This window comes from Pseudophryne corroboree, unplaced genomic scaffold, assembly GCF_028390025.1.
Source record: "Pseudophryne corroboree isolate aPseCor3 unplaced genomic scaffold, aPseCor3.hap2 scaffold_149, whole genome shotgun sequence".
In the NCBI taxonomy this organism is placed as follows: domain Eukaryota; kingdom Metazoa; phylum Chordata; class Amphibia; order Anura; family Myobatrachidae; genus Pseudophryne; species Pseudophryne corroboree.
In genome coordinates this window covers 1,276,965-1,299,781 of record NW_026968120.1, presented here as the reverse complement: position 1 = coordinate 1,299,781, position 22,817 = coordinate 1,276,965, and the positions used below count along the sequence as shown (strand labels likewise).

General features: G+C 50.3%; 29 non-coding genes and 4 pseudogenes across 29 annotated transcripts; 17 read left to right on the top strand and 16 right to left on the bottom strand.

Annotated features, from left to right (window-relative positions):
- Positions 1 to 1,289: 1,289 nt before the first annotated feature.
- On the top strand, positions 1,290 to 1,453 carry LOC134998864 (U1 spliceosomal RNA). The gene has a single exon (XR_010201029.1). It is a non-coding gene; the product is annotated as a U1 spliceosomal RNA (small nuclear RNA).
- Positions 1,454 to 1,605: 152 nt separating this feature from the next.
- Positions 1,606 to 1,741, top strand: LOC134998458 (U1 spliceosomal RNA; annotated as a pseudogene).
- Positions 1,742 to 2,439: 698 nt separating this feature from the next.
- Positions 2,440 to 2,603, top strand: LOC134998901 (U1 spliceosomal RNA). The gene has a single exon (XR_010201065.1). It is a non-coding gene; the product is annotated as a U1 spliceosomal RNA (small nuclear RNA).
- Positions 2,604 to 2,755: 152 nt separating this feature from the next.
- On the top strand, positions 2,756 to 2,918 carry LOC134999217 (U1 spliceosomal RNA). Its single transcript, XR_010201376.1, has one exon. It is a non-coding gene; the product is annotated as a U1 spliceosomal RNA (small nuclear RNA).
- A 674-nt stretch (positions 2,919 to 3,592) lies between these two features.
- LOC134998760 (U1 spliceosomal RNA) lies at positions 3,593 to 3,756 on the top strand. The gene has a single exon (XR_010200929.1). It is a non-coding gene; the product is annotated as a U1 spliceosomal RNA (small nuclear RNA).
- Positions 3,757 to 3,908: 152 nt separating this feature from the next.
- LOC134998415 (U1 spliceosomal RNA) lies at positions 3,909 to 4,071 on the top strand. Its single transcript, XR_010200679.1, has one exon. It is a non-coding gene; the product is annotated as a U1 spliceosomal RNA (small nuclear RNA).
- Positions 4,072 to 4,745: 674 nt separating this feature from the next.
- Positions 4,746 to 4,909, top strand: LOC134999040 (U1 spliceosomal RNA). Its single transcript, XR_010201199.1, has one exon. It is a non-coding gene; the product is annotated as a U1 spliceosomal RNA (small nuclear RNA).
- A 152-nt stretch (positions 4,910 to 5,061) lies between these two features.
- LOC134998550 (U1 spliceosomal RNA) lies at positions 5,062 to 5,197 on the top strand (annotated as a pseudogene).
- A 698-nt stretch (positions 5,198 to 5,895) lies between these two features.
- Positions 5,896 to 6,059, top strand: LOC134998997 (U1 spliceosomal RNA). Its single transcript, XR_010201158.1, has one exon. It is a non-coding gene; the product is annotated as a U1 spliceosomal RNA (small nuclear RNA).
- Positions 6,060 to 6,211: 152 nt separating this feature from the next.
- Positions 6,212 to 6,374, top strand: LOC134999160 (U1 spliceosomal RNA). The gene has a single exon (XR_010201321.1). It is a non-coding gene; the product is annotated as a U1 spliceosomal RNA (small nuclear RNA).
- A 674-nt stretch (positions 6,375 to 7,048) lies between these two features.
- Positions 7,049 to 7,212, top strand: LOC134999039 (U1 spliceosomal RNA). The gene has a single exon (XR_010201198.1). It is a non-coding gene; the product is annotated as a U1 spliceosomal RNA (small nuclear RNA).
- A 152-nt stretch (positions 7,213 to 7,364) lies between these two features.
- LOC134998327 (U1 spliceosomal RNA) lies at positions 7,365 to 7,527 on the top strand. Its single transcript, XR_010200612.1, has one exon. It is a non-coding gene; the product is annotated as a U1 spliceosomal RNA (small nuclear RNA).
- A 674-nt stretch (positions 7,528 to 8,201) lies between these two features.
- LOC134998985 (U1 spliceosomal RNA) lies at positions 8,202 to 8,365 on the top strand. Its single transcript, XR_010201146.1, has one exon. It is a non-coding gene; the product is annotated as a U1 spliceosomal RNA (small nuclear RNA).
- A 142-nt stretch (positions 8,366 to 8,507) lies between these two features.
- Positions 8,508 to 8,670, top strand: LOC134999159 (U1 spliceosomal RNA). The gene has a single exon (XR_010201320.1). It is a non-coding gene; the product is annotated as a U1 spliceosomal RNA (small nuclear RNA).
- A 674-nt stretch (positions 8,671 to 9,344) lies between these two features.
- LOC134998927 (U1 spliceosomal RNA) lies at positions 9,345 to 9,508 on the top strand. The gene has a single exon (XR_010201089.1). It is a non-coding gene; the product is annotated as a U1 spliceosomal RNA (small nuclear RNA).
- A 152-nt stretch (positions 9,509 to 9,660) lies between these two features.
- On the top strand, positions 9,661 to 9,823 carry LOC134999200 (U1 spliceosomal RNA). The gene has a single exon (XR_010201360.1). It is a non-coding gene; the product is annotated as a U1 spliceosomal RNA (small nuclear RNA).
- Positions 9,824 to 10,651: 828 nt separating this feature from the next.
- LOC134998310 (U1 spliceosomal RNA) lies at positions 10,652 to 10,814 on the bottom strand. Its single transcript, XR_010200594.1, has one exon. It is a non-coding gene; the product is annotated as a U1 spliceosomal RNA (small nuclear RNA).
- Positions 10,815 to 11,282: 468 nt separating this feature from the next.
- LOC134999080 (U1 spliceosomal RNA) lies at positions 11,283 to 11,445 on the top strand. Its single transcript, XR_010201244.1, has one exon. It is a non-coding gene; the product is annotated as a U1 spliceosomal RNA (small nuclear RNA).
- Positions 11,446 to 12,300: 855 nt separating this feature from the next.
- LOC134998476 (U1 spliceosomal RNA) lies at positions 12,301 to 12,436 on the bottom strand (annotated as a pseudogene).
- Positions 12,437 to 12,588: 152 nt separating this feature from the next.
- On the bottom strand, positions 12,589 to 12,752 carry LOC134998915 (U1 spliceosomal RNA). The gene has a single exon (XR_010201078.1). It is a non-coding gene; the product is annotated as a U1 spliceosomal RNA (small nuclear RNA).
- A 674-nt stretch (positions 12,753 to 13,426) lies between these two features.
- Positions 13,427 to 13,589, bottom strand: LOC134999158 (U1 spliceosomal RNA). Its single transcript, XR_010201319.1, has one exon. It is a non-coding gene; the product is annotated as a U1 spliceosomal RNA (small nuclear RNA).
- A 152-nt stretch (positions 13,590 to 13,741) lies between these two features.
- LOC134998854 (U1 spliceosomal RNA) lies at positions 13,742 to 13,905 on the bottom strand. The gene has a single exon (XR_010201020.1). It is a non-coding gene; the product is annotated as a U1 spliceosomal RNA (small nuclear RNA).
- A 674-nt stretch (positions 13,906 to 14,579) lies between these two features.
- On the bottom strand, positions 14,580 to 14,742 carry LOC134999157 (U1 spliceosomal RNA). The gene has a single exon (XR_010201318.1). It is a non-coding gene; the product is annotated as a U1 spliceosomal RNA (small nuclear RNA).
- A 152-nt stretch (positions 14,743 to 14,894) lies between these two features.
- LOC134998601 (U1 spliceosomal RNA) lies at positions 14,895 to 15,058 on the bottom strand. Its single transcript, XR_010200788.1, has one exon. It is a non-coding gene; the product is annotated as a U1 spliceosomal RNA (small nuclear RNA).
- Positions 15,059 to 17,482: 2,424 nt separating this feature from the next.
- On the bottom strand, positions 17,483 to 17,646 carry LOC134998560 (U1 spliceosomal RNA). Its single transcript, XR_010200763.1, has one exon. It is a non-coding gene; the product is annotated as a U1 spliceosomal RNA (small nuclear RNA).
- Positions 17,647 to 17,798: 152 nt separating this feature from the next.
- LOC134999167 (U1 spliceosomal RNA) lies at positions 17,799 to 17,962 on the bottom strand. The gene has a single exon (XR_010201328.1). It is a non-coding gene; the product is annotated as a U1 spliceosomal RNA (small nuclear RNA).
- Positions 17,963 to 18,632: 670 nt separating this feature from the next.
- LOC134998431 (U1 spliceosomal RNA) lies at positions 18,633 to 18,796 on the bottom strand. Its single transcript, XR_010200694.1, has one exon. It is a non-coding gene; the product is annotated as a U1 spliceosomal RNA (small nuclear RNA).
- An 835-nt stretch (positions 18,797 to 19,631) lies between these two features.
- Positions 19,632 to 19,767, bottom strand: LOC134998553 (U1 spliceosomal RNA; annotated as a pseudogene).
- A 152-nt stretch (positions 19,768 to 19,919) lies between these two features.
- On the bottom strand, positions 19,920 to 20,083 carry LOC134998590 (U1 spliceosomal RNA). Its single transcript, XR_010200784.1, has one exon. It is a non-coding gene; the product is annotated as a U1 spliceosomal RNA (small nuclear RNA).
- Positions 20,084 to 20,757: 674 nt separating this feature from the next.
- On the bottom strand, positions 20,758 to 20,920 carry LOC134999177 (U1 spliceosomal RNA). Its single transcript, XR_010201338.1, has one exon. It is a non-coding gene; the product is annotated as a U1 spliceosomal RNA (small nuclear RNA).
- Positions 20,921 to 21,072: 152 nt separating this feature from the next.
- On the bottom strand, positions 21,073 to 21,236 carry LOC134998925 (U1 spliceosomal RNA). Its single transcript, XR_010201088.1, has one exon. It is a non-coding gene; the product is annotated as a U1 spliceosomal RNA (small nuclear RNA).
- A 674-nt stretch (positions 21,237 to 21,910) lies between these two features.
- On the bottom strand, positions 21,911 to 22,073 carry LOC134999155 (U1 spliceosomal RNA). Its single transcript, XR_010201316.1, has one exon. It is a non-coding gene; the product is annotated as a U1 spliceosomal RNA (small nuclear RNA).
- A 152-nt stretch (positions 22,074 to 22,225) lies between these two features.
- LOC134998823 (U1 spliceosomal RNA) lies at positions 22,226 to 22,389 on the bottom strand. The gene has a single exon (XR_010200991.1). It is a non-coding gene; the product is annotated as a U1 spliceosomal RNA (small nuclear RNA).
- Between the last annotated feature and the right edge of the window lie 428 nt (positions 22,390 to 22,817).

Genomic DNA, 22,817 nt, shown 5'->3' with positions numbered 1-22,817 from the left:
TCTTGACCATGCTGTAATTGCAGTCGCACTGCAGTTCAGCGTGATCATAAAAAATGGTGTAGGCTCCTGCTGGTGCAGACTGTAGAGAAAAGCTGCTGTGACCACGCCCCCTGTGTCTCCTCCGTTGCAGACCCCATTTTGAAGCCTTGCCCCCGGACTAAGAGAAAAGAATGCCCTTGCGCACTATCCTGACTTCTCCTCCCGTCTGCTTAATTTGTGCCTTCCAACGCACAATGCGAACAACAGGTGGTGCTGCAGGGCCCACACACTTTTACTTGCCTTACAGAACAGCTCTGGAGCTGTTACAGTGCCCAGCTGCTGCAAGAAATCAGCTTGAATGCATCAGGGGATGGGGCATGGCCAACATGAGCCCCACACCAAAGGAGGGTGGGGGTGTTTAATGCGAACTAGGGGTCATCCAAGCACTGCAAAAGGCCGCCATGCCCTGCATGCCCCTTTTCTCTTTTCATATGCAGATGAGGGTTCCAGTCAACTTTGGCCCACTGCTTGGATTTACATCACCGTATGCAAATCCGTCTGCTGCAGACCTTCCCCCAGGAGTGCTTGTACTAGTTGTTGCATATGGGCCCTCATTCCGAGTCGTTCGCTCTGTAAATTTCATCGCATCGCAGTGAAATTCTGCTTAGTACGCATGCGCAATATTCGCACTGCGACTGCGCCAAGTAATTTTACAATGAAGAAAGTATTTTTACTCACGGATTTTTCTTCGCTCCGGCGATCGTAATGTGATTGACAGGAAATGGGTGTTACTGGGCGGAAACAGGCCGTTTTATGGGCGTGTGGGAAAAAACGCTACAGTTTCCGGAAAAAACGCAGGAGTGGCCGGAGAAACGGGGGAGTGTCTGGGCGAACTCTGGGAGTGTTTGTGACGTCAAACCAGGAACGACAAGCACTGAACTGATCGCAGATGCAGAGTAAGTCTGAAGCTACTCTGAAACTGCTAAGTAGTTTGTAATCGCAATATTGCGAATACATCGGTCGCAATTTTAAGAAGCTAAGATTCACTCCCAGTAGGCGGCGGCTTAGCGTGTGTAACTCTGCTAAAATCGCCTTGCGAGCGATCAACTCGGAATGAGGGCCATGGTTTGATATTTGATGGTGCTTCAGTATTAGGCAGCCTTCCGCCCTCCCATGTTCATCTGAAAAGATGTGGTCTCCCTGCAGTTGTTGTCCCCAGATGAGAGTTCCCTTGTGCTGCCTCAGTTGAATCTCCTTTACTTGACAGAGATGTGCCTGAGCAGCGGCCCTCACCAGCCCTATCCCAAATCATACTTATTTTGCATAGGAGATACCATGGTCATGAAGATTGTTCTCCCAGGGTTAGGTTCATTCATTGCATTCTGGGTATGCTGACCCCTGTGATTTTCCCAAATGTGGGAAACTCGACTGCATTATTTGTGGTAGTGGGGGACTGTGTTTGTGCTTTCCTCTGGTCAGCTCTGGTAAAAGTCAGATTTCTTTGTCTCAGATCTTCCTCTAGCCTTGTTCTTCTTTCGAGAGTTCCCTGGTGCTGCTTCAGTTGGATCTCCTTCACTTCACAGGGGGGAACCCGAGCAGCGACCCTCCCCAGCTCTAGCCCAACTCCTACTTACCTGCCAGGTGAGATACTATGATCATGAAGGTGCTTCTCCCAGGGCAAGGCTCAACCATTGCACTCTGGGTGTGCTGCTCCTGCGATTTCCCCAAATGTGGGAAACTTGACTGCATAATTTGTGTTTCCCCTCGTCGGCTCTCGTATAATTCAGATCTCTTTGTCTCAGGTCTCTCTCCAGCCTAGTTTGCTGTCTGTTTCCACTTCTCTTTTCTTGAGCCGCTCCCTTCTATGCCCTTGCGCACTATCCTGACTTCTCCCGTCTGCTTACTTCGTGCCTTCCAACGCACAATGCGAACTACAGGTAGTGCTGCAGGGCCCACACCCTTTTACTTGCCTTACAGAGTAGCTCTGGAGCAGTTACAGTGCCCAGCTGCTGCAAGAAATCAGCTTTAATGCTTCAGGGGCTGGGGCATAGCCAACATGAGCCCCACACCGAAGGAGGGAGGAGGTGTGTAATGCAAACTAGGGGTCATCCAAGCGCTGCAAAAGGCCGCCATGCCCTGCACGCCCCTTTTCTCTTTTCATATGCAGACGAGGGTTGAAGCCAACTTTGACCCACTGCTTGGATGACATCACCATATGCAAATCCATCTGCTGCAGGCCTTCCCCCAGGAATGCTTGCACTAGTTGTTGCATTTGGTTTGTTGTTTGGGGGTGCTTCAGTATTAGGCAGCCTTCTGCCCTCACATGTTCATCTGAAAATATGTGTTCTCCCTGCAGTTGTTGTCCCCAGATGAGAGTTCCCTTGTGCTGCCTCAGTTGAATCTCCTTTACTTGACAGAGATGTGCCTGAGCAGCGGCCCTCCCCAGCCCTATCCCAAATCATACTTATTTTGCATAGGCGATACCATGGTCATGAAGATTGTTCTCCCAGGGTGAGGTTCATTCATTGCATTCTGGGTATGCTGACCCCTGTGATTTCCCCAAATGTGGGAAACTCGACTGCATTATTTGTGGTAGTGGGGGACTGTGTTTGTGCTTTCCTCTGGCCAGCTCTGGAAAAAGTCAGATTTCTTTGTCTCAGATCTTCCTCTAGCCTTGTTCTTCTTTCGAGAGTTCCCTTGTGCTGCCTCAGTTGGATCTCTTTCACTTGACAGGGGGGTGCCCGAACAGCGACCCTCCCCAGCTCTAGCCCAACTCCTACTTACCTGCCAGGTGAGATACTATGATCATGAAGGTGCTTCTCCCAGGGCAAGGCTCACCCATTGCACTCTGGGTGTGCTGCCCCTGCGATTTCCCCAAATGTGGGAAACTTGACTGCATAATTTGTGTTTCCCTTGGTCGGCTCTCGTATAATTCAGATCTCTTTGTCTCAGGTCTCTCTCCAGCCTAGTTTGCTGTCTGTTTCCACTTCTCTTTTCTTCAGCCGCTCCCTTCTATACCCTTGTGCACTATCCTGACTTCTCCTCCCGTCTGCTTACTTTGTGCCTTCCAATGCACAATGCAAACTACAGGTAGTGCTGCAGGGCCCACACCCTTTTACTTGCCTTACAGAGCAGCTCTGGAGCTGTTACAGTGCCCAGCTGCTGCAAGAAATCAGCTTGAATGCTCCAGGGGATGGGGCATGGCCAACATGAGCCCCACACCAAAGGAGGGTGGAGGTGTTTAATGCGAACTAGGGGTCATCCAAGCACCGCAAAAGGCCGCCATGCCCTGCACGCCCCTTTTCTCTTTTCATATGCAGATGAGGGTTGAAGCCAACTTTGACCCACTGCTTGGATGACATCACCGTATGCAAATCCGTCTTCTGCAGAACTTCCCCCAGGAATGCTTGCACTAGTTGTTGCATTTGGTTTGTTGTTTGGGGGTGCTTCAGTATTAGGCAGCCTTCTGCCCTCCCATGTTCATCTGAAAATATGTGTTCTCCCTGCAGTTGTTGTCCCCAGATGAGAGTTCCCTTGTGCTGCCTCAGTTAAATCTCCTTTACTTGACAGAGATGTGCATGAGCAGCGGCCCTCCCCAGCCCTATTCCAAATCATACTTATTTTGCATAGGAGATACCATGGTCATGAAGATTTTTCTCCCAGGGTGAGGTTCATTCATTGCATTTTGGGTATGCTGACCCCTGTGATTTCCCCAAATGTGGGAAACTCAACTGCATTATTTGTGGTAGTGGGGGACTGTGTTTGTGCTTTCCTCTGGTCAGCTCTGGTAAAAGTCAGATTTCTTTGTCTCAGATTTTCCTCTAGCCTTGTTCTTCTTTCGAGAGTTCCCTTGTGCTGCCTTAATTGGATCTCCTTCACTTTACAGGGGGGTACCCTAGCAGCGACCCTCCCCAGCTCTAGCCCAACTCCTACTTACCTGCCAGGTGAGATACTATGATCATGAAGGTGCTTCTCCCAGGGCAAGGCTAACCCATTGCACTCTGGGTGTGCTGCTCCTGCGATTTCCCCAAATGTGGGAAACTTGACTGTATAATTTGTGTTTCCCCTGGTCGGCTCTCGTATAATTCAGATCTCTTTGTCTCAGGTCTCTCTCCAGCCTAGTTTGCTGTCTGTTTCCTCTTCTCTTTTCTTGAGCCGCTTACTTCTATGCCCTTGCGCACTATCCTGACTTCTCCTCCTGTCTGCTTACTTTGTGCCTTCCAACGCACAATGCGAACTACAGGTAGTGCTGCAGGGACCACACCCTTTTACTTGCCTTACAGAGCAGCTCTGGAGCTGTTACAGTGCCCAGCTGCTGCAAGAAATCAGCTTGAATGCTTCAGGGGCTGGGGCATAGCCAACATGAGCCCCACACCAAAGGAGGGTGGAGGTGTTTAATGCAAACTAGGGGTCAGCCAAGCGCCGCAAAAGGCCACCATGCCCTGCACGCCCCTTTTCTCTTTTCATATGCAGACGAGGGTTGAAGCCAACTTTGACCCACTGCTTGGATGACATCACCATATGCAAATCCATCTGCGGCAGGCCTTCCCCCAGGAATGCTTGCACTAGTTGTTGCATTTGGTTTGTTGTTTGGGGGTGCTTCAGTATTAGGCAGTCCTCTGCCCTCCCATGTTCATCTGAAAATATATGTTCTCCCTGCAGTTGTTGTCCCAAGATGAGAGTTCCCTTGTGCTGCCTCAGTTGAATCTCCTTTACTTGACAGAGATGTGCATGAGCAGCGGCCCTCCCCAGCCCTATTCCAAATCATACTTATTTTGCATAGGAGATACCATGGTCATGAAGATTTTTCTCCCAGGGTGAGGTTCATTCATTGCATTTTGGGTATGCTGACCCCTGTGATTTCCCCAAATGTGGGAAACTTGACTGCATTATTTGTGGTAGTGGGAGACTGTGTTTGTGCTTTCCTCTGGTCAGCTCTGGTAAAAGTCAGATTTCTTTGTCTCAGATCTTCCTCTAGCCTTGTTCTTCTTTCGAGAGTTCCCTGGTGCTGCCTCAGTTGGATCTCCTTCACTTCACAGGGGGGAACCCGAGCAGCGACCCTCCCCAGCTCTAGCCCAACTCCTACTTACCTGCCAGGTGAGATACTATGATCATGAAGGTGCTTCTCCCAGGGCAAGGCTCAACCATTGCACTCTGGGTGTGCTGCTCCTGCGATTTCCCCAAATGTGGGAAACGTGACTGCATAATTTGTGTTTCCCCTCGTCGGCTCTCGTATAATTCAGATCTCTTTGTCTCAGGTCTCTCTCCAGCCTAGTTTGCTGTCTGTTTCCACTTCTCTTTTCTTGAGCCGCTCCCTTCTATGCCCTTGCGCACTATCCTGACTTCTCCCGTCTGCTTACTTCGTGCCTTCCAACGCACAATGCGAACTACAGGTAGTGCTGCAGGGCCCACACCCTTTTACTTGCCTTACAGAGTAGCTCTGGAGCAGTTACAGTGCCCAGCTGCTGCAAGAAATCAGCTTGAATGCTTCAGGGGCTGGGGCATAGCCAACATGAGCCCCACACCGAAGGAGGGTGGAGGTGTGTAATGCGAACTAGGGGTCATCCAAGCGCTGCAAAAGGCCGCCATGCCCTGCACGCCCCTTTTCTCTTTTCATATGCAGACGAGGGTTGAAGCCAACTTTGACCCACTGCTTGGATGACATCACCATATGCAAATCCATCTGCTGCAGGCCTTCCCCCAGGAATGCTTGCACTAGTTGTTGCATTTGGTTTGTTGTTTGGGGGTGCTTCAGTATTAGGCAGCCTTCTGCCCTCACATGTTCATCTGAAAATATGTGTTCTCCCTGCAGTTGTTGTCCCCAGATGAGAGTTCCCTTGTGCTGCCTCAGTTGAATCTCCTTTACTTGACAGAGATGTGCCTGAGCAGCGGCCCTCCCCAGCCCTATCCCAAATCATACTTATTTTGCATAGGCGATACCATGGTCATGAAGATTGTTCTCCCAAGGTGAGGTTCATTCATTGCATTCTGGGTATGCTGACCCCTGTGATTTCCCCAAATGTGGGAAACTCGACTGCATTATTTGTGGTAGTGGGGGACTGTGTTTGTGCTTTCCTCTGGTCAGCTCTGGAAAAAGTCAGATTTCTTTGTCTCAGATCTTCCTCTAGCCTTGTTCTTCTTTCGAGAGTTCCCTTGTGCTGCCTCAGTTGGATCTCTTTCACTTGACAGGGGGGTGCCCGAACAGCGACCCTCCCCAGCTCTAGCCCAACTCCTACTTACCTGCCAGGTGAGATACTATGATCATGAAGGTGCTTCTCCCAGGGCAAGGCTCACCCATTGCACTCTGGGTGTGCTGCCCCTGCGATTTCCCCAAATGTGGGAAACTTGACTGCATAATTTGTGTTTCCCCTGGTCGGCTCTCGTATAATTCAGATCTCTTTGTCTCAGGTCTCTCTCCAGCCTAGTTTGCTGTCTGTTTCCACTTCTCTTTTCTTGAGCCGCTCCCTTCTATGCCCTTGCGCACTATCCTGACTTCTCCTCCTGTCTGCTTACTTTGTGCCTTCCAACGCACAATGCGATCTACAGGTAGTGCTGCAGGGCCCAGACCCTTTTACTTGCCTTACAGAGCAGCTCTGGAGCTGTTACAGTGCCCAGCTGCTGCAAGAAATCAGCTTGAATGCTTCAGGGGCTGGGGCATAGCCAACATGAGCCCCACACCAAAGGAGGGTGGAGGTGTTTAATGCAAACTAGGGGTCAGCCAAGCGCCGCAAAAGGCCACCATGCCCTGCACGCCCCTTTTCTCTTTTCATATGCAGACGAGGGTTGAAGCCAACTTTGACCCACTGCTTGGATGACATCACCATATGCAAATCCATCTGCGGCAGGCCTTCCCCCAGGAATGCTTGCACTAGTTGTTGCATTTGGTTTGTTGTTTGGGGGTGCTTCAGTATTAGGCAGCCTTCTGCCCTCCCATGTTCATCTGAAAATATATGTTCTCCCTGCAGTTGTTGTCCCAAGATGAGAGTTCCCTTGTGCTGCCTCAGTTGAATCTCCTTTACTTGACAGAGATGTGCATGAGCAGCGGCCCTCCCCAGCCCTATTCCAAATCATACTTATTTTGCATAGGAGATACCATGGTCATGAAGATTTTTCTCCCAGGGTGAGGTTCATTCATTGCATTTTGGGTATGCTGACCCCTGTGATTTCCCCAAATGTGGGAAACTTGACTGCATTATTTGTGGTAGTGGGAGACTGTGTTTGTGCTTTCCTCTGGTCAGCTCTGGTAAAAGTCAGATTTCTTTGTCTCAGATTTTCCTTTAGCCTTGTTCTTCTTTCGAGAGTTCCCTTGTGCTGCCTCAGTTGGATCTCCTTCACTTTACAGGGGGGTACCCGAGCAGCGACCCTCCCCAGCTCTAGCCCAACTCCTACTTACCTGCCAGGTGAGATACTATGATCATGAAGGTGCTTCTCCCAGGGCAAGGCTCACCCATTGTACTCTGGGTGTGCTGCTCCTGCGATTTCCCCAAATGTGGGAAACTTGACTGCATAATTTGTGTTTCCCCTGGTCGGCTCTCGTATAATTCAGATCTCTTTGTCTCAGGTCTCTCTCCAGCCTAGTTTGCTGTCTGTTTCCACTTCTCTTTTCTTCAGCCGCTCCCTTCTATACCCTTGTGCACTATCCTGACTTCTCCTCCCGTCTGCTTACTTTGTGCCTTCCAATGCACAATGCAAACTACAGGTAGTGCTGCAGGGCCCACACCCTTTTACTTGCCTTACAGAGCAGCTCTGGAGCTGTTGCAGTGCCAAGCTGCTGCAAGAAATCAGCTTGAATGCTTCAGGGGCTGGGGAATAGCCAACATGAGCCCCACACCGAAGAAGGGTGGAGGTGTTTAATGCAAACTAGGGGTCAGACAAGCGCAGCAAAAGGCCACCATGCCCTGCACGCCCCTTTTCTGTTTTCATATGCAGACGAGGGTTGAAGCCAACTTTGACCCACTGCTTGGATGACATCACCATATGCAAATCCATCTGCGGCAGGCCTTCCCCCAGGAATGCTTGCACTAGTTGTTGCATTTGGTTTGTTGTTTGGGGGTGCTTCAGTATTAGGCAGCCGTCTGCCCTCCCATGTTCATCTGAAAATATGTGTTCTCCCTGCAGTTGTTGTCCCTAGATGAGAGTTCCCTTGTGCTGCCTCAGTTGAATCTCCTTAACTTGACAGAGATGTGCCTGAGCAGCGGCCCTCCCCAGCTCTATCCCAAATCATACTTATTTTGCATAGGAGATACCATGGTCATGAAGATTATTCTCCCAGGGTGAGGTTCATTCATTGCATTCTGGGTATGCTGACCCCTGTGATTTCCCCAAATGTGGGAAACTCGACTGCTTTATTTGTGGTAGTGGGGGACTGTGTTTGTGTTTTCCTCTGGTCAGCTCTGGTAAAAGTCAGATTTCTTTGTTTCAGAGCCTTGTTCTTCTTTTGAGAGTTCCCTTGTGCTGCCTCAGTTGGATCTCCTTCACTTGACAGGGGGGTGCCCGAGCAGAGACCCTCCCCAGCTCTAGCCCAACTCCTACTTACCTGCCAGGTGAGATACTATGATCATGAAGGTGCTTCTCCCAGGGCAAGGCTCACCCATTGCACTCTGGGTGTGCTGCCCCTGCGATTTCCCCAAATGTGGGAAACTTGACTGCATAATTTGTGTTTCCCCTGGTCGGCTCTCGTATAATTCAGATCTCTTTGTCTCAGGTCTCTCTCCAGCCTAGTTTGCTGTCTGTTTCCACTTCTCTTTTCTTCAGCCGCTCCCTTCTATACCCTTGTGCACTATCCTGACTTCTCCTCCCGTCTGCTTACTTTGTGCCTTCCAATGCACAATGCAAACTACAGGTAGTGCTGCAGGGCCCACACCCTTTTACTTGCCTTACAGAGCAGCTCTGGAGCTGTTACAGTGCCCAGCTGCTGCAAGAAATCTGCTTGAATGCTTCAGGGGATGGGGCATGGCCAACATGAGCCCCACACCAAAGGAGGGTGGAGGTGTTTAATGCGAACTAGGGGTCATCCAAGCACCGCAAAAGGCCGCCATGCCCTGCACGCCCCTTTTCTCTTTTCATATGCAGATGAGGGTTGAAGCCAACTTTGACCCACTGCTTGTATGACATCACCGTATGCAAATCCGTCTTCTGCAGAACTTCCCCCAGGAATGCTTGCACTAGTTGTTGCATTTGGTTTGTTGTTTGGGGGTGCTTTAGTATTAGGCAGCCTTCTGCCCTCCCATGTTCATCTGAAAATATGTGTTCTCCCTGCAGTTGTTGTCCCCAGATGAGAGTTCCCTTGTGCTGCCTCAGTTGAATCTCCTTTACTTGACAGAGATGTGCATGAGCAGCGGCCCTCCCCAGCCCTATTCCAAATCATACTTATTTTGCATAGGAGATACCATGGTCATGAAGATTGTTCTCCCAGGGTGAGGTTCATTCATTGCATTTTGGGTATGCTGACCCCTGTGATTTCCCCAAATGTGGGAAACTCAACTGCATTATTTGTGGTAGTGGGGGACTGTGTTTGTGCTTTCCTCTGGTCAGCTCTGGTAAAAGTCAGATTTCTTTGTCTCAGATTTTCCTCTTGCCTTGTTCTTCTTTCGAGAGTTCCCTTGTGCTGCCTCAGTTGGATCTCCTTCACTTGACAGGGGGGTACCCGAGCAGCGACCCTCCCCAGCTCTAGCCCAACTCCTACTTACCTGCCAGGTGAGATACTATGATCATGAAGGTGCTTCTCCCAGGGCAAGGCTCACCCATTGCACTCTGGGTGTGCTGCTCCTGCGATTTCCCCAAATGTGGGAAACTTGACTGCATAATTTGTGTTTCCCCTGGTCGGCTCTCGTATAATTCAGATCTCTTTGTCTCAGGTCTCTCTCCAGCCTAGTTTGCTGTCTGTTTCCACTTCTCGTTTCTTCAGCCGCTCCCTTCTATACCCTTGTGCACTATCCTGACTTCTCCTCCCGTCTGCTTACTTTGTGCCTTCCAATGCACAATGCAAACTACAGGTAGTGCTGCAGGGCCCACACCCTTTTACTTGCCTTACAGAGCAGCTCTGGAGCTGTTAAAGTGCCCAGCTGCTGCAAGAAATCAGCTTGAATGCTTCAGGGGCTGGGGCATAGCCAACATGAGCCCCACACCGAAGGAGGGTGGAGGTGTTTAATGCAAACTAGGGGTCGGTCAAGCGCCGCAAAAGGCCACCATGCCCTGCACGCCCCTTTTCTGTTTTCATATGCAGACGAGGGTTGAAGCCAACTTTGACCCACTGCTTGGATGACATCACCATATGCAAATCCATCTGCGGCAGGCCTTCCCCCAGGAATGCTTGCACTAGTTGTTGCATTTGGTTTGTTGTTTGGGGGTGCTTCAGTATTAGTCAGCCTTCTGCTCCACCCTCCTTTGGTGTGGGGCTCATGTTGGCCATGTCCCATCCCCTGAAGCATTCAAGCAGATTTCTTGCAGCAGCTGGGCACTGTAACAGCTCCAGAGCTGCTCTGTAAGGCAAGTAAAAGGGTGTGGGCCCTGCAGCACTACCTGTAGTTTGCATTGTGCATTGGAAGGCACAAAGTAAGCAGACGGGAGGAGAAGTCAGGATAGTGCACAAGGGTATAGAAGGGAGCGGCTGAAGAAAAGAGAAGTGGAAACAGACAGCAAACTAGGCTGGAGAGAGATCTGAGACAAAGAGATCTGAATTATACGAGAGCCGACCAGGGGAAACACAAATTATGCAGTCAAGTTTCCCACATTTGGGGAAATCGCAGGGGCTGCACACCCAGAGTGCAATGGGTGAGCCTTGCCCTGGGAGAAGCACCTTCATGATCATAGTATCTCACCTGGCAGGTAAGTAGGAGTTGGGCTAGAGCTGGGGAGGGTCGCTGCTCGGGCACCCCCCTGTTAAGTGAAGGAGATCCAACTGAGGCAGCACAAGGGAACTCTCAAAAGAAGAACAAGGCTAGAGGAAGATCTGAAACAAAGAAATCTGACTTTTACCAGAGCTGACCAGAAGAAAACACAAACACAGTCCCCCACTACCACAAATAAAGCAGTCGAGTTTCCCACATTTGGGGAAATCACAGGGGTCAGCATACCCAAAATGCAATGAATGAACCTCACCTCGACTGCTTTATTTGTGGTAGTGGGGGACTGTGTTTGTGTTTTCTTCTGGTCAGCTCTGGTAAAAGTCAGATTTCTTTGTTTCAGATCTTCCTCTAGCCTTGTTCTTCTTTTGAGAGTTCCCTTGTGCTGCCTCAGTTGGATCTCCTTCACTTAACAGGGGGGTGCCCGAGCAGCGACCCTCCCCAGCTCTAGCCCAACTCATACTTACCTGCCAGGTGAGATACTATGATCATGAAGGTGCTTCTCCCAGGGCAAGGCTCACCCATTGCACTCTGGGTGTGCTGCCCCTGCGATTTCCCCAAATGTGGGAAACTTGACTGCATAATTTGTGTTTCCCCTGGTCGGCTATCGTATAATTCAGATCTCTTTGTCTCAGATCTCTCTCCAGCCTAGTTTGCTGTCTGTTTCCACTTCTCTTTTCTTCAGCCGCTCCCTTCTATACCCTTGTGCACTATCCAGACTTCTCCTCCCGTCTGCTTACTTTGTGCCTTCCAATGCACAATGCAAACTACAGGTAGTGCTGCAGGGCCCACACCCTTTTACTTGCCTTACAGAGCAGCTCTTGAGCTGTTACAGTGCCCAGCTGCTGCAAGAAATCTGCTTGAAAGCTTCAGGGGATGGGGCATGGCCAACATGAGCCCCACACCAAAGCAGGGTGCAGCAGAAGGCTGCCTAATACTGAAGCACCCCCAAACAACAAACCAAATGCAACAACTAGTGCAAGCATTCCTGGGGGAAGGCCTGCCGCAGATGGATTTGCATATGGTGATGTCATCCAAGCAGTGGGTCAAAGTTGGCTTCAACCCTCATCTGCATATGAAAACAGAAAAGGGGCGTGCAGGGCATGGTGGCCTTTTGCAGCGCTTGACTGACCCCTAGTTTGCATTAAACACCTCCACCCTCCTTCGGTGTGGGGCTGATGTTGGCTATGCCCCAGCCCCTGAAGCATTCAAGCTGATTTCTTGCAGCAGCTGGGCACTGTAACAGCTCCAGAGCTGCTCTGTAAGGCAAGTAAAAGGGTGTGGGCCCTGCAGCACTGCCTGTAGTTTGCATTGTGCATTGGAAGGCACAAAGTAAGCAGACGGGAGGAGAAGTCAGGATAGTGCACAAGGGTATAGAAGGGAGCGGCTGAAGAAAAGAGAAGTGGAAACAGACAGCAAACTAGGCTGGAGAGAGACCTGAGACAAAGAGATCTGAATTATACGAGAGCCGACGAGGGGAAACACAAATTATGCAGTCAAGTTTCCCACATTTGGGGAAATCGCAGGAGCAGCACACCCAGAGTACAATGGGTGAGCCTTGCCCTGGGAGAAGCACCTTAATGATCATAGTATCTCACCTGGCAGGTAAGTAGGAGTTGGGCTAGAGCTGGGGAGGGTCGCTGCTCGGGTACCCCCCTGTAAAGTGAAGGAGATCCAACAAAGGCAGCACAAGGGAACTCTCGAAAGAAGAACAAGGCTAGAGGAAAATGTGAGACAAAGAAATCTGACTTTTACTAGAGCTGACCAGAGGAAAGCACAAACACAGTCCCCCACTACCACAAATAATGCAGTTGAGTTTCCCACATTTGGGGAAATCACAGGGGTCAGCATACCCAAAATGCAATGAATGAACCTCACCCTGGGAGAACAATCTTCATGACCATGGTATCTCCTATGCAAAATAAGTATGATTTGGGATAGGGCTGGTGAGGGCAGCTGCTCAGGCACATCTCTGTCAAGTAAAGGAGATTCAACTGAGGCAGCACAAGTGAACTCTCATCTGGGGACAACAACTGCAGGGAGAACATATATTTTCAGATGAACATGGGAGGGCGGAAGGCTGCCTAATACTGAAGCACCATCAAATATCAAACCATATGCAACAACTAGTACAAGCACTCCTGGGGGAAGGTCTGCAGCAGACGGATTTGCATACGGTGATGTTATCCAAGCAGTGGGCCAAAGTTGACTGGAACCCTCATCTGCATATGAAAAGAGAAAAGGGGCATGCAGGGCATGGCGGCCTTTTGCAGTGCTTGGATGACCCCTAGTTCGCATTAAACACCTCCCCCCTCCTTTGGTGTGGGGCTCATGTTGGCCATGCCCCATCCCCTGAAGCATTCAAGCTGATTTCTTGCAGCAGCTGGGCACTGTAACAGCTCCAGAGCTGCTCTGTAAGGCAAGTAAAAGGGTGTGGGCCCTGCAGCACTACCTGTAGTTTGCATTGTGCATTGGAAGGCACAAAGTAAGCAGACGGGAGGAGAAGTCAGGATAGTGCACAAGGGTATAGAAGGGAGCGGCTGAAGAAAAGAGAAGTGGAAACAGACAGCAAACTAGGCTGGAGAGAGACCTGAGACAAAGAGATCTGAATTATACGAGAGCCGACCAGGGGAAACACAAATTATGCAGTCAAGTTTCCCACATTTGGGGAAATCGCAGGGGCAGCACACCCAGAGTGCAATGGGTGAGCCTTGCCCTGGGAGAAGCACCTTCATGATCATAGTATCTCACCTGGCAGGTAAGTAGGAGTTGGGCTAGAGCTGGGGAGGGTCGCTGCTCGGGTACCCCCCTGTCAAGTGAAGGAGATCCAACTGAGGCAGCACAATGGAACTCTCGAAAGAAGAACAAGGCTAGAGGAAAATCTGAGACAAAGAAATCTGACTTTTACCAGAGCTGACCAGAGGAAAGCACAAACACAGTCCCCCACTACCACAAATAATGCAGTCAAGTTTCCCACATTTGGGGAAATCACAGGGGTCAGCATACCCAAAATGCAATGAATGAACCTCACCCTGGGAGAACAATCTTCATGACCATGGTATCTCCTATGCAAAATAAGTATGATTTGGAATAGGGCTGGGGAGGGCCGCTGCTCATGCACATCTCTGTCAAGTAAAGGAGATTCAACTGAGGCAGCACAAGGGAACTCTCATCTGGGGACAACAACTGCAGGGAGAACACATATTTTCAGATGAACATGGGAGGGCAGAAGGCTGCCTAATACTGAAGCACCCCCAAACAACAAACCAAATGCAACAACTAGTGCAAGCATTCCTGGGGGAAGTTCTGCAGAAGACGGATTTGCATACGGTGATGTCATCCAAGCAGTGGGTCAAAGTTGGCTTCAACCCTCATCTGCATATGAAAAGAGAAAAGGGGCGTGCAGGGCATGGCGGCCTTTTGCGGTGCTTGGATGACCCCTAGTTCGCATTAAACACCTCCACCCTCCTTTGGTGTGGGGCTCATGTTGGCCATGCCCCATCCCCTGAAGCATTCAAGCTGATTTCTTGCAGCAGCTGGGCACTGTAACAGCTCCAGAGCTGCTCTGTAAGGCAAGTAAAAGGGTGTGGGCCCTGCAGCACTACCTGTAGTTTGCATTGTGCATTGGAAGGCACAAAGTAAGCAGACGGGAGGAGAAGTCAGGATAGTGCACAAGGGTATAGAAGGGAGCGGTTGAAGAAAAGAGAAGTGGAAACAGACAGCAAACTAGGCTGGAGAGAGACCTGAGACAAAGAGATCTGAATTATACGAGAGCCGACCAGGGGAAACACAAATTATGCAGTCAAGTTTCCCACATTTGGGGAAATCGCAGGGGCAGCACACCCAGAGTGCAATGGGTGAGCCTTGCCCTGGGAGAAGCACCTTCATGATCATAGTATCTCACCTGGCAGGTAAGTAGGAGTTGGGCTAGAGCTGGGGAGGGTCGCTGTTCGGGCACCCCCCTGTCAAGTGAAAGAGATCTAACTGAGGCAGCACAAGGGAACTCTCGAAAGAAGAACAAGGCTAGAGGAAGATCTGAGACAAAGAAATCTGACTTTTACCAGAGCTGACCAGAGGAAAGCACAAACACAGTCCCCCACTACCACAAATAATGCAGTCGAGTTTCCCACATTTGGGAAAATCACAGGGGTCAGCATACCCAGAATGCAATGAATGAACCTCACCCTGGGAGAACAATCTTCATGACCATGGTATCTCCTATGCAAAATAAGTATGATTTGGGATAGGGCTGGTGAGGGCCGCTGCTCAGGCACATCTCTGTCAAGTAAAGGAGATTCAACTGAGGCAGCACAAGGGAACTCTCATCTGGGGACAACAACTGCAGGGAGACCACATCTTTTCAGATGAACATGGGAGGGCGGAAGGCTGCCTAATACTGAAGCACCATCAAATATCAAACCATATGCAACAACTAGTACAAGCACTCCTTGGGGAAGGTCTGCAGCAGACGGATTTGCATACGGTGATGTTATCCAAGCAGTGGGCCAAAGTTGACTGGAACCCTCATCTGCATATGAAAAGAGAAAAGGGGCATGCAGGGCATGGCGGCCTTTTGCAGTGCTTGGATGACCCCTAGTTCGCATTAAACACCTCCACCCTCCTTTGGTGTGGGGCTCATGTTGGCCATGCCCCATCCCCTGAAGCATTCAAGCTGATTTCTTGCAGCAGCTGGGCACTGTAACAGCTCCAGAGCTGTTCTGTAAGGCAAGTAAAAGGGTGTGGGCCCTGCAGCACCACCTGTTGTTCGCATTGTGCGTTGGAAGGCACAAATTAAGCAGACGGGAGGAGAAGTCAGGATAGTGCGCAAGGGCATACTTTTCTCTTAGTCCGGGGGCAAGGCTTCAAAATGGGGTCTGCAACGGAGGAGACACAGGGGGCGTGGTCACAGCAGCTTTTCTCTACAGCCTGCACCAGCAGGAGCCTACACCATTTTTTATGATCACGCTGAACTGCAGTGCGACTGCAATTACAGCATGGTCAAGAAGGGAGGCGTCATGCTGGGTGGCCATGCCCTGTCACTGTGCAGGAGCCAGCACAGCTCACACACTAGTCCCCGGGTGCAGCCCCCAACCCCCGGGACACCCGGAGCAACAAAATGTAGATTCAGGCCACCAGGCCACGCCCCTACCTATGAAACCATGCCTCCTTTTTACCATTGCGCTGTTTATCTGCGCGCACTGCATTACAATCTCCCTCGCCACCTTTCTGGGTGTCACCAGTGATAGTGACACCTCTGCCATGCTTGTAGCAGCTGGTCCTAAGATCTACGCCTCAAGCCCTGAGTGTTTGCCCTTGTGACTTGTTGATCATCATAGCGAAGCAGATGCTTACAGAAAACTGCAGGGGCTTAGATTGAAAATAAAAAAATTGATGGGTATAAGGTAGAGAGGAGCGGGTTCGGTTCTCCGAGAACCGAATTCCCCACGAACTCCACGTGGTTTACACTGGTCCGAGGCAGGCTCGGTTGTTCCCGCCTGACTCGGAAAACCTGAACAAGGGAAAATGTCATCATCCCGCTGTCGGATTCTTGCGAGATTCGGATTCCATATAAAGAGCTGCGCGTTGCTGCCATTTTTACTCGTGCATTGAAGAGAGAGCGGAGAGGACGTGGCTATGTTCTCTCAGTGGAAATCTCAATATCAGTGCTCAGTATCAGTGGTTACTTATTGCTGCTCAGTAATACTAGTAGTGTGTCTCTCCTGCTCAGTGTATGTTCTCAGTAGTATCCTCATCAGTGCTCAGTATCACTGCTCATTGTCTTGTGCTGCATTGTGGTGCTCAGCATACTACAGTACATTACTAATAGTCCAGTGCTGCATCTTGCTGCTCAGTGTCAGTTCTAGTATCCTCATCAGTGCTCACTATCACTGCTCATTGCATTGTGGTGTTCTGTATACCACAGTAACATAGTAATATAGTATATATAGAGGAGCGGGTTCGGTTCTCCGAGAACCGAATTCCCGACGAACTCCACGTGGTTTACACTGGTCCGTGGCAGGCTCGGTTGTTCCCGCCTGACTCGGAAAACCTGAACAAGGGAAAATGTCATCATCCCGCTGTCGGATTCTCGCGAGATTCGGATTCCATATAAAGAGCTGCGCGTTGCCGCCATTTTTACTCGTGCATTGAAGAGAGAGCGGAGAGGACGTGGCTATGTTCTCTCAGTGGAAATCTCAATATCAGTGCCCAGTATCAGTGGTTACTTATTGCTGCTCAGTAATACTAGTAGTGTGTCTCTCCTGCTCAGTGTCAGTTCTCAGTAGTATCCTCATCAGTGCTCAGTATCACTGCTCATTGTCTTGTGCTGCATTGTGGTGCTCAGCATACAACAGTACATTACTAATAGTCCAGTGCTGCATCTTGCTGCTCATGTTGGCTATGCCCCAGCCCCTGAAGCATTCAAGCTGATTTCTTGCAGCAGCTGGGCACTGTAACAGCTCCAGAGCTGCTCTGTAAGGCAAGTAAAAGGGTGTTGGCCCTGCAGCACTACCTGTAGTTTGCATTGTGCGTTGGAAGGCACAAAGTAAGCAGACAGGAGAAGTCAGGAGAGTGCACAAGGGCATAGAAGGCAGGGGCTCAAGAAAAGAGAAGTGGAAACAGACAGCAAACTAGGCTGGAGAGAGACCTGAGACAAAGAGATCTGAATTATACGAGTAGCCGACCAGAGGAAACACAAATTATGCAGTCAAGTGTCCCACATTTGGGGAAATCGTAGGAGCAGCACACCCAGAGTGCAATGGGTGAGCCTTGCCCTGGTAGAAGCACCTTCCTGATCATAGTATCTCACTTGGCAGGTAAGTAGGAGTTGGGCTTGAGCTGGGGAGGGTCGCTGCTCGGGCACCCCCCTGTCAAGTGAAGGAGATCCAACTGAGGCAGCACAAGGAAACTCTCAAAAAAAGAACAAGGCTAGAGGAAGATCTGAGACAAAGAAATCTGACTTTTACCAGAGCTGACCAGAGGAAAGCACAAACACAGTCCCCCACTACCACAAATAATGCAGTCGAGTTTCCCACATTTGGGGAAATCACAGGGGTCAGCATACCCAGAATGCAATGAATGAACCTCACCCTGGGAGAACAATCTTCATGACCATGGTATCTCCTATGCAAAATAAGTATGATTTGGGATAGGGCTGGGGAGGGCCGCTGCTCAGGCACATCTCTTTCAAGTAAAGGAGATTCAACTGAGGCAGCACAAGGGAACTCTCATCTGGGGACAACAACTGCAGGGAGAACACATATTTTCAGATGAACATGGGAGAGCTGAAGGCTGCCTAATACTGAAGCACCCCAAACAACAAACCAAATGCAACAACTAGTACAAGCATTCCTGGGGGAAGGTCTGCAGAAGACGGATTTGCATACGGTGATGTCATCCAAGCAGTGGGCCAAAGTTGGCTGGAACCCTCATCTGCATATGAAAAGAGAAAAGGGGTATGCAGGGCATGGCGGCCTTTTGCGGCGCTTGGATGACCCTTAGTTCGCATTAAACACCTCCACCCTCCGTCGGTGTGGGGCTCATGTTGGCTATGCCCCAGCCCCTGAAGCATTCAAGCTGATTTCTTGCAGCAGCTGGGCACTGTAACAGCTCCAGAGCTGCTCTGAAAGGCAAGTAAAAGGGTGTGGGCCCTGCAGCACTACCTGTAGTTTGCATTGTGCGTTGGAAGGCACAAAGTAAGCAGACAGGAGAAGTCAGGAGAGTGCACAAGGGCATAGAAGGCAGCGGCTCAAGAAAAGAGAAGTGGAAACAGACAGCAAACTAGGCTGGAGAGAGACCTGAGACAAAGAGATCTGAATTATACGAGTAGCCGACTAGAGGAAACACAAATTATGCAGTCAAGTGTCCCACATTTGGGGAAATCGTAGGAGCAGCACACCCAGAGTGCAATGGGTGAGCCTTGCCCTGGGAGAAGCACCTTCCTGATCATAGTATCTCACCTGGCAGGTAAGTAGGAGTTGGGCTAGAGATGGGGAGGGTCGCTGCTCGGGCACCCCCCTGTCAAGTGAAGTTCTGCAGAAGACGGATTTGCATACGGTGATGTCATCCAAGCAGTGGGTCAAAGTTGGCTTCAACCCTCATCTGCATATGAAAAGAGAAAAGGGGCGTGCAGGGCATGGCGGCCTTTTGCGGTGCTTGGATGACCCCTAGTTCGCATTAAACACCTCCACCCTCCTTTGGTGTGGGGCTCATGTTGGCCATGCCCCATCCCCTGAAGATGAACATGGGAGGGCAGAAGGCTGCCTAATACTGAAGCACCCCCAAACAACAAACCAAATGCAACAACTAGTGCAAGCATTCCTGGGGGAAGGCCTGCCGCAGATGGATTTGCATATGGTGATGTCATCCAAGCAGTGGGTCAAAGTTGGCTTCAACCCTCGTCTGCATATGAAAAGAGAAAAGGGGCGTGCAGGGCATGGTGGCCTTTTGCGGCGCTTGGCTGACCCCTAGTTTGCATTAAACACCTCCACCCTCCTTTGGTGTGGGGCTCATGTTGGCTATGCCCCAGCCCCTGAAGCATTCAAGCTGATTTCTTGCAGCAGCTGGGCACTGTAACAGCTCCAGAGCTGCTCTGTAAGGCAAGTAAAAGGGTGTGGGCCCTGCAGCACTACCTGTAGTTTGCATTGTGCATTGGAAGGCACAAAGTAAGCAGACGGGAGGAGAAGTCAGGATAGTGCACAAGGGTATAGAAGGGAGCGGCTGAAGAAAAGAGAAGTGGAAACAGACAGCAAACTAGGCTGGAGAGAGACCTGAGACAAAGAGATCTGAATTATACGAGAGCCGACGAGGGGAAACACAAATTATGCAGTCAAGTTTCCCACATTTGGTGAAATCGCAGGAGCAGCACACCCAGAGTGCAATGGTTGAGCCTTGCCCTGGGAGAAGCACCTTCATGATCATAGTATCTCACCTGGCAGGTAAGTAGGAGTTGGGCTAGAGCTGGGGAGGGTCGCTGCTCGGGTTCCCCCCTGTGAAGTGAAGGAGATCCAACTGAGGCAGCACCAGGGAACTCTCGAAAGAAGAACAAGGCTAGAGGAAGATCTGAGACAAAGAAATCTGACTTTTACCAGAGCTGACCAGAGGAAAGCACAAACACAGTCCCCCACTACCACAAATAATGCAGTCGAGTTTCCCACATTTGGGAAAATCACAGGGGTCAGCATACCCAGAATGCAATGAATGAACCTCACCCTGGGAGAACAATCTTCATGACCATGGTATCTCCTATGCAAAATAAGTATGATTTGGGATAGGGCTGGTGAGGGCAGCTGCTCAGGCACATCTCTGTCAAGTAAAGGAGATTCAACTGAGGCAGCACAAGTGAACTCTCATCTGGGGACAACAACTGCAGGGAGACCACATCTTTTCAGATGAACATGGGAGGGCGGAAGGCTGCCTAATACTGAAGCACCATCAAATATCAAACCATATGCAACAACTAGTACAAGCACTCCTGGGGGAAGGTCTGCAGCAGACGGATTTGCATACGGTGATGTTATCCAAGCAGTGGGCCAAAGTTGACTGGAACCCTCATCTGCATATGAAAAGAGAAAAGGGGCATGCAGGGCATGGCGGCCTTTTGCAGTGCTTGGATGACCCCTAGTTCGCATTAAACACCTCCCCCCTCCTTTGGTGTGGGGCTCATGTTGGCCATGCCCCATCCCCTGAAGCATTCAAGCTGATTTCTTGCAGCAGCTGGGCACTGTAACAGCTCCAGAGCTGCTCTGTAAGGCAAGTAAAAGGGTGTGGGCCCTGCAGCACTACCTGTAGTTTGCATTGTGCATTGGAAGGCACAAAGTAAGCAGACGGGAGGAGAAGTCAGGATAGTGCACAAGGGTATAGAAGGGAGCGGCTGAAGAAAAGAGAAGTGGAAACAGACAGCTAACTAGGCTGGAGAGAGACCTGAGACAAATAGATCTGAATTATACGAGAGCCGACCAGGGGAAACACAAATTATGCAGTCAAGTTTCCCACATTTGGGGAAATCGCAGGGGCAGCACACCCAGAGTGCAATGGGTGAGCCTTGCCCTGGGAGAAGCACCTTCATGATCATAGTATCTCACCTGGCAGGTAAGTAGGAGTTGGGCTAGAGCTGGGGAGGGTCGCTGCTCGGGTACCCCCCTGTCAAGTGAAGGAGATCCAACTGAGGCAGCACAATGGAACTCTCGAAAGAAGAACAAGGCTAGAGGAAAATCTGAGACAAAGAAATCTGACTTTTACCAGAGCTGACCAGAGGAAAGCACAAACACAGTCCCCCACTACCACAAATAATGCAGTCAAGTTTCCCACATTTGGGGAAATCACAGGGGTCAGCATACCCAAAATGCAATGAATGAACCTCACCCTGGGAGAACAATCTTCATGACCATGGTATATCCTATGCAAAATAAGTATGATTTGGAATAGGGCTGGGGAGGGCCGCTGCTCATGCACATCTCTGTCAAGTAAAGGAGATTCAACTGAGGCAGCACAAGGGAACTCTCATCTGGGGACAACAACTGCAGGGAGAACACATATTTTCAGATGAACATGGGAGGGCAGAAGGCTGCCTAATACTGAAGCACCCCCAAACAACAAACCAAATGCAACAACTAGTGCAAGCATTCCTGGGGGAAGTTCTGCAGAAGACGGATTTGCATACGGTGATGTCATCCAAGCAGTGGGTCAAAGTTGGCTTCAACCCTCATCTGCATATGAAAAGAGAAAAGGGGCGTGCAGGGCATGGCGGCCTTTTGCGGTGCTTGGATGACCCCTAGTTCGCATTAAACACCTCCACCCTCCTTTGGTGTGGGGCTCATGTTGGCCATGCCCCATCCCCTGAAGCATTCAAGCTGATTTCTTGCAGCAGCTGGGCACTGTAACAGCTCCAGAGCTGCTCTGTAAGGCAAGTAAAAGGGTGTGGGCCCTGCAGCACTACCTGTAGTTTGCATTGTGCATTGGAAGGCACAAAGTAAGCAGACGGGAGGAGAAGTCAGGATAGTGCACAAGGGTATAGAAGGGAGCGGTTGAAGAAAAGAGAAGTGGAAACAGACAGCAAACTAGGCTGGAGAGAGACCTGAGACAAAGAGATCTGAATTATACGAGAGCCGACCAGGGGAAACACAAATTATGCAGTCAAGTTTCCCACATTTGGGGAAATCGCAGGGGCAGCACACCCAGAGTGCAATGGGTGAGCCTTGCCCTGGGAGAAGCACCTTCATGATCATAGTATCTCACCTGGCAGGTAAGTAGGAGTTGGGCTAGAGCTGGGGAGGGTCGCTGTTCGGGCACCCCCCTGTCAAGTGAAAGAGATCCAACTGAGGCAGCACAAGGGAACTCTCGAAAGAAGAACAAGGCTAGAGGAAGATCTGAGACAAAGAAATCTGACTTTTACCAGAGCTGACCAGAGGAAAGCACAAACACAGTCCCCCACTACCACAAATAATGCAGTCGAGTTTCCCACATTTGGGAAAATCACAGGGGTCAGCATACCCAGAATGCAATGAATGAACCTCACCCTTGGAGAACAATCTTCATGACCATGGTATCTCCTATGCAAAATAAGTATGATTTGGGATAGGGCTGGTGAGGGCAGCTGCTCAGGCACATCTCTGTCAAGTAAAGGAGATTCAACTGAGGCAGCACAAGTGAACTCTCATCTGGGGACAACAACTGCAGGGAGACCACATCTTTTCAGATGAACATGGGAGGGCGGAAGGCTGCCTAATACTGAAGCACCATCAAATATCAAACCATATGCAACAACTAGTACAAGCACTCCTGGGGGAAGGTCTGCAGCAGACGGATTTGCATACGGTGATGTTATCCAAGCAGTGGGCCAAAGTTGACTGGAACCCTCATCTGCATATGAAAAGAGAAAAGGGGCATGCAGGGCATGGCGGCCTTTTGCAGTGCTTGGATGACCCCTAGTTCGCATTAAACACCTCCCCCCTCCTTTGGTGTGGGGCTCATGTTGGCCATGCCCCATCCCCTGAA